General features: G+C 34.8%; 2 long non-coding RNA genes across 4 annotated transcripts; one reads left to right on the top strand and one right to left on the bottom strand.

Annotated features, from left to right (window-relative positions):
• Positions 1–549: 549 nt before the first annotated feature.
• LOC145117501 (uncharacterized) lies at positions 550–2,393 on the top strand. 2 transcript variants are annotated; one of them, XR_013712693.1, is made up of 4 exons: positions 550–719; positions 897–975; positions 1,835–1,992; positions 2,091–2,393. It is a non-coding gene; the product is annotated as an uncharacterized LOC145117501 (long non-coding RNA). The 2 variants fall into 2 exon arrangements; XR_013712692.1 differs by having other exon boundaries at positions 1,838–1,992.
• A 487-nt stretch (positions 2,394–2,880) lies between these two features.
• On the bottom strand, positions 2,881–4,192 carry LOC145116704 (uncharacterized). 2 transcript variants are annotated; one of them, XR_013712272.1, is made up of 3 exons: positions 4,083–4,192; positions 3,439–3,519; positions 2,881–3,102 (listed from the first exon to the last, which is right to left on the bottom strand). It is a non-coding gene; the product is annotated as an uncharacterized LOC145116704 (long non-coding RNA). The 2 variants fall into 2 exon arrangements; XR_013712271.1 differs by having other exon boundaries at positions 3,439–4,176.
• Positions 4,193–7,005: the final 2,813 nt, after the last annotated feature.

Below are 7,005 nucleotides of genomic sequence, written 5' to 3' on the forward strand. Positions count from 1 at the left end.
GAATTATGTTTCCATGATCTACCTAGAATGCATATTGAATTGAAATTGCTTAGGTATCCAAATGTCTTTTATTGATCCATGCTTTTCACAAAGTCCCAAAAACAAATATATAATATGCAATGATGAACTTGGCAAATTCATCCATCCCAAATTTGGTGAGTTCATAGAGGAGTCATCTGTAACACTCGACCTTTTTAAACAATAAAATGTTGTGTTTTTTAATTTATGATATACAATCATTTTTATCAAAAAGTGGTCCCTCAAAAACCAAAACAATTTGGATTTGTTTAAAAAAATCATCGGGGTGTTACAACCGATAACAACCAAACCATAGTAAATTAGTTAATTGTAACCTCCCAAATCTTAAGCCATTTTTTTCATTTATATATAATATTAAAAGCGGGTGACCTTATGAACAGTTACTTTTGTGAAATTTAGTAATTGGCGACAAAACTTTCTACAAGTTAACAAATTTGGTTCCTGGCCTGTATCATTGCCTACTTCTTCCATTCAGTTGTCAACACCATGTTCTTCATTGTTACACGTGATAACGCCACAAAAATAAGGTTTTTTTTCACTATGTCGATATTGGAGGCATACGAGAGAGTGAAATCTTGTCTCCTCCCATCTTTGTCTCTTTGATCCGTCTTCATTTTCGATTGTTTTTCTTTAATCGGTAATGGTTTTTCTCCGAGTTCACATCATAGTTGGTACTCCAGGTATCTTGTGTTCTCAAATTTCTTCGCTTTGTTTCAATCGTTTCGTACCTGTCCTTCTCGAACCCTAAATTCTATCCAAATATTTATAGACTTCATTTATAGGGTTAATATTGATTCCACCTTACTTTACCTCATTTATTGCTTCACTATATTTTTTTAATCATCTGTTTTCTTCAGTTGTGGTTAACGGGATCACCATTTTGAAAAATGAATGAGAAAAGAAGGGCACATGTCTTCCACTCGACGCTAAGGCAAGGTAAGAATCGATCCAACTCTTCTTTCATTTACAACCTTTGTACATTTTAAGCTTTTTGGTTTTTGAATTTTGGTTTGTCAGTTGCATCATTAACTTTGGTCGATGCTTATGTTTAAGTTTGAAAGGTTTTGATTTAAAGCGTAGAAGGACCAATTTCAAATGAGATGGTAAGTTTGATTAAATGTTAGAATTGTTTGCTCAACATGTGTTTGTTAAAATTTATCAGTGAACTTTTTAGACCTTATATGTCCTATCATCTATTGGTTTTTTTTTGAAAAAAATAGGAATTGGAAGTTAGTTTTTGAAAGAAAAAAGAGATCGATCAATATCACTGATACAACGATCGATCATGGCTGGTGTTGAAGTTTTGGTGGTGCTGGTGTTTAAGAAATCATATGTATTAATTTCTCATTCATGTTGTACTTGAGAACTTTGGTGTTGGTTTTCACTGCTCTTATATAAACTAATGTTAGTTTAGTGTGTTCTTCATTCTGTTTTTCATATCATTCATAGTTCCGTAGTTAAATGGCCACGGCTCTTGCATCGATGAGCTTTTTGGTGAGCTAATATTCATATTTAATTTTGTACAAGTTTATAAAATGATCTCCGATTTTCTTGGGGGTTATCACAACCAATTCCTTTTTCCCTTCTGTGTCTTTCCAATTTCTTAAGTATGTTGTTACCCGTTTTTTTGGCATGCTCCTTACCTGTTTCTCTTTTCAACTAAATTTTGATGCTTGTGTTTTGTATTTTTCTATTTGTTGTTGTTTCTTTAAGTCTGTTTGTGTGTTTCAATCGTTGTTTATTCTTTGTCCTTGTGTGCGTTGTGTTGACTTTTATGTCAATGTCTTCTAAGAAGCAGAAAAGAGATTCTACATCTGGTGCATCAACCCGCAATTGCTCGATTGCTACATCGGTACCGGTCGAGAAGAAGACAATGAAAGCTACAACTGTTTCCTCACCACCACAATCACCGACTAGCTTGTTGATTCCCGACCATCGCCACTCAGGTTAGAGGTATCAAAGTTCACCTTTGCCACTTTATCTTTACCTATTCATATTACCAAAACATAATTTCTATGTATAATGATTTTACTTATTGACAACTTGATCAGGGTCTAATAATTCTGTACTTGGTGCATTCCACCCCGTTGGATCAGAGCTTAGAAGATCAAATGGTGGAGCTGAGTTGTAGCAGAGTATGTCCAACATATAGAATGAATAGAAAAACACCCCCACAAGCAACAATCAGATTCTTTTAATTTCTCAGTACACTCTATTTTTATTAAAAATTGCATGTGTAAGTTATTTTAAGTACATTGCCTTAATGAGAAAAAAAAACCAAAGTACAATGGTGTAACAGAGACTTGCTTTTGGTTTGAAAGGACATAAATACCCTTTTTTAGAATGACTGTTTTATTAATGCAGGATGAATTCTCATCAGTAACATTAGTTCATGACGTAGAGACTTACTTTGAGGTTGAAATGGCTGCAATGACACTTGTTCGTTGGGGGTATGCCTAAAAATGTGGGTGACAAATCATGGTAAGGGCTTGATTCTGTTTCTTTTTTGGAGGGTGAGTAAATTACCATTTTTATCCTAGTGTTTTTACAAGGGAGATTCACTTTCATAATATTTCAACACTAATTGCATGAATATGATTTGATCTATTCACCCCATTGTAGAAACGACCATTTTACCCTTGACCCTAATCTTTGATTTCTTTACCAAAAACGAAAGTACATTTCCATTTGGTGCATTTTCCATATTTAGGTGGTAAATGCACTAAACTGAATGCACTTTGAATTTATTTGTTTATTATAGCATCCTACTTTCATTCTCATTACAACACTGTACATTTTTTTAAGTACATTGGTTTAATGAACAAGCGAACCAAGTAGGAATCATCAAAAACATTTAAACTAGCTTGACGTTTCCTCTTTACAAGCGACCCCCTAAAGGATTGTCCACATTCTCTCTAGTAGACACAACATTCCTAAGACTGACAATCCAAAACCACCATAGTCCTCTTTAGAAGTGGTCTCATACAAAAGAATTATCAGGCCGATTCTCTTGCTCAACATCATAGGATTCATGAAAAAATTCAGTACCATCAATGTTGGCATCTGAAATATCCACATTGGCATCCATATCAGTATCGAACTCAAGATCAATGTTCACATCCGAAATATCAACACCGAAATCCAGACCAACATTTACACCTAAACCTGGGCCCACATTAACAACTAGACCTATATCAACATCCCATTATAAAACTGTTCACCCTCATATTACCCTATGTAAATTGGTTTACGAGATCCATTTGTAGAGTTACATGAAACTCATGTTAAGCAGCTCAACATCAATAAGAGGAAATATACAAAATTTAAAGCCAATCATAAGGAACAAAAGAGGAAATCACCCAGGTAAACATTTAATGAAGAACGTTCCAAAACTAGTACCTCTCATTTAAACAAAAAGTTTTGCATTCCTCGATTGACGGTGTCACTAAGGACTCATTGATGCAAGAGCCAACACCACTTCTGGAAATACATAGTCATAATAGAGATGTTACAAATATGTGCCACTAAAAGCATGGTAGTAACATAAGGCTTGTTGCAAGGAATAAGAACATGATTGCGAAGGACATAAAAAAATCAAATATATTGAAGTTTACCCATAAGAACCAACTCTTCCTATTTTGTATAGAGTTATGCAGATTGTGAACGACAGAACCATGGGTATAGGTGTGAAAAGTGTATCGGTCACTATTTTTGGTTATGTGATAATACCGACAAAATGATCCTAACTCTGCCATAATCCCGATAGCGCAATAAAGAAGTTTAAACCCTATTAACTTCACAACCACATTTGGCTTAAGTTAAATCATGTGGATACAATAATGCTCCACCACCCAACTAAAGAATAGAGTAGGAGAAATACGAAGACCCGTTTCCAAGATATTTACTTAAATCCCTTTCTTACCAAGAGGAATTCATTAATACTTAAGTGCTTGTTCGAAACTTCTTCACCGTCTTCTAGGATCAGTTCGTAATATTGAATAACTCGTTATAAAGGAACATGAATAATAGTTGAAGTAACTTACCTCCAATCGATTGATAGCTATTATAGAACAAAAATTAAGAAGAGAGAGAGAGTCTCCAAGGATGAAAGGAAGACAAAAAGAAACCCTAACAAAGAACCACGTCTTTTATGGGAAAGAAAAATAGGTGTGATAATCATGGCACGTCTCTCTTTAATAAATGTGATTAGACAACCATTTAAAAAAGCGTCAATTACTAATCTAGCCAAATTAAGAGGGTAATTATCAATTTTTAGCCAAAAATTAGCAAATGGCCAAAAATAGCCCACGAAACCGTAGGTTTCGAGATTCGCCAACTGTTTCGCCATTTCATCTAATGTTTCGCGTTTTGTATAAAAAAAATCATTTTTGACATTCAAAACCGTAGGTTTTTTAAAACCTACGGTTTCCCAAACCGTAGTCTACGGTTTTCGCAAAAAAAGCTAAGGTTTTTTTTTGGGGGGATACAAATGTTTATTGGCTATTAAATTTTTTTTAATAAAAAAAACAGCTTTTTTGTGAAACCTACGGTAGCCTTTTTTTTTTTTTTTTTAAATTATACCACAACAAAATACATCCAATTCCTATTCTATTGATACCATTTTCTTTAAAAAAAACAAAAAAAAAAACGTCTGTACGGTTTCATATGAAACCTACAGTGTACAAGTCGACACTGCACAAACAGTGAATTGGGCACTTGTACACCGTAGGTTTCATATGAATCCTACGGTTTTATATTTTTTTTTCAATTTTTTTCAAAAAAAAATTTATCCCCATAAACAAAACCTACTCCTAATCACAAACACGGTAAATTTTTTAAGAAAAGTAGACAAAGCTGGTTGTTCTTCGGGTGTTCCATTGAGAGAAAAACGTAGCCAAACAAAAGAAAACAATAGGAAAATGACCTAATCTGAAAAAAATTTCATTATATACTTTGGGCTAATGGATCACGAAAAAGTAAACGGCCCCTTGAAACAGTAGCCCATTAGGGAAAAAGAGTAGTCAACGGGCATTGACCGTAGTCATCCTCTGTTGACCGTAGTCAACCAAAACTTGACTACTCTTTTGTGGGCTATTTTTGGCTAAGTGGGTTTTTTTGACTATTTTTTGATAAGTAATTAGGAAAAATGGCTAGTTTTGTATTTTTCCCTTTAAAAAATAAACAACATGATGTCACACGAGTGTGTGCACTGCCAATTGAGACAAGTGGTACATAGCTATCAAATTTTTGGATGACGAAGTCAAAACTATTAAAGTTCGGATAACAAAGTATTTTGACATGTATCTTCTCATGAGGAGGCTTGTTGGGGGACCTCACATCCTGGATATGGATTGTTGAATTTGACTCGACTTTCCGAACGATATCTCACTCGATTCACACGAACAGTTCCAACGATACAAAGAATATAAAGTAATCCCTAAAATCCAAAACCAATGACAAATATTATCTTTACTAAATAATAAACCCACAATGTTTGGTATCATGGACAATGTTGCAAAACTCGTTAAGCGTTCCTAGGGCGGCCGACTAGCGAAAATGTTAGATATTAAGGGATCAGAATAACAATAAATATAAACTTGGATAGGTTCAAGGATCGTGTTTTCAAACACTTTCCGAAATTTGTAATTCGTCCCTTTTGCTCGGGGCACACAAATTTAGAAGTGGGATAATCTAAGAATGAACCAGTTTGAATTACATGCCTAATTCCTGTGAAACACAAAATACCTTGTTAATGTGTTATTGAGAGATATATCAAATCTTAATAATAAGATTTTGAGAGTATATAGTTTGTAACCCGTTTTCTGGAACATGAAGAATATTCTTATACAAGAGGGAAAATCTGGTTATCGGTGGTTGCATCCAGATTTGGAACCAATGCTAGGGCTCTGCCCCATGGACCCCGCTAGGGGCGTTCCCCCTAGACCCTGCAAGGGGCGCAACCCCTTGGAACCCTGCACCCAGGGGCGCTGCCTCCGGACCCCTGTATTCCCGAGCTAACATTTATCATTCTGAGTGTGCACCCTGCACCTCCTAGCTCGGTTAGTAAATAGAGCTCGACCTATCTCATTATTAATAATAATTACACCAAAATATGTTGATAACACTAAAATCACCAACATAGTATTCGGTCTAGGACGGGAATATTCGAATTGGATAAATTACATGAAATTAATTTTAGGAAAAAAATATATAACAAATATCACAAGCTTATTAAAATTTATAACAAAATAGATGAATATAAATAACAATTATAGATTGTTTTGTTCTAAAAAAAGTCAAAATTTCTGAATTTTTCCGGGTTTGACTGAGTTTTTCCGAGTTGGACTGATTTTCTCCGAGTTTTACCGAATTGGAGCTAAGGTTGACCAAGTAGCATCGAGGTTGACCAATTTGACCGAGTTAGACCGATTCCAAATATTTTTGGTCGATTCCTAATTAAACGCTTGAGGACATGTCCGAGTACTCGACCACCTTGGCCGAGTTTTGCAACACTATCTTGGATATAAAAAAAAAAAAAAAAAACTATACAAGGTACCACTACATTACACTTTACAAACACTCCTTGTATAGGCCATCCAACAACAACACCCACAATGAGACAATATATTAATACTACATATACACATCTCAGTCCTCTCTCACTCATCTCTCCTTAATACACAATCCCTTTTGTTATAACTTAGGCATGAGAGAGTATAACCGGAAGCTTTCCAAGTAATGCATCTAACAGTCTTTGTCTATCCATCTTAGGTTCTATGATCATTCTGTAGAGGCCAAGTTCAACTTCCAGTGAAGGATGACGTACCACAACACTTAACCATCATATAATCATTTTAGTATAACTCAACCATGGAACATCCTATTTGGATAAATGTAAAACGGGTATTACAAATGCATGTTTATACCCACTCTTTACGCTAGATTTTTGCTCATTATATTTTAGTG

The sequence above is a fragment of the Lactuca virosa genome, chromosome 5 (genome assembly GCF_052849685.1).
Source record: "Lactuca virosa cultivar CGN04683 chromosome 5, Lactuca_virosa_CGN04683_v6, whole genome shotgun sequence".
Taxonomy (NCBI): Eukaryota; Viridiplantae; Streptophyta; class Magnoliopsida; order Asterales; family Asteraceae; genus Lactuca; species Lactuca virosa.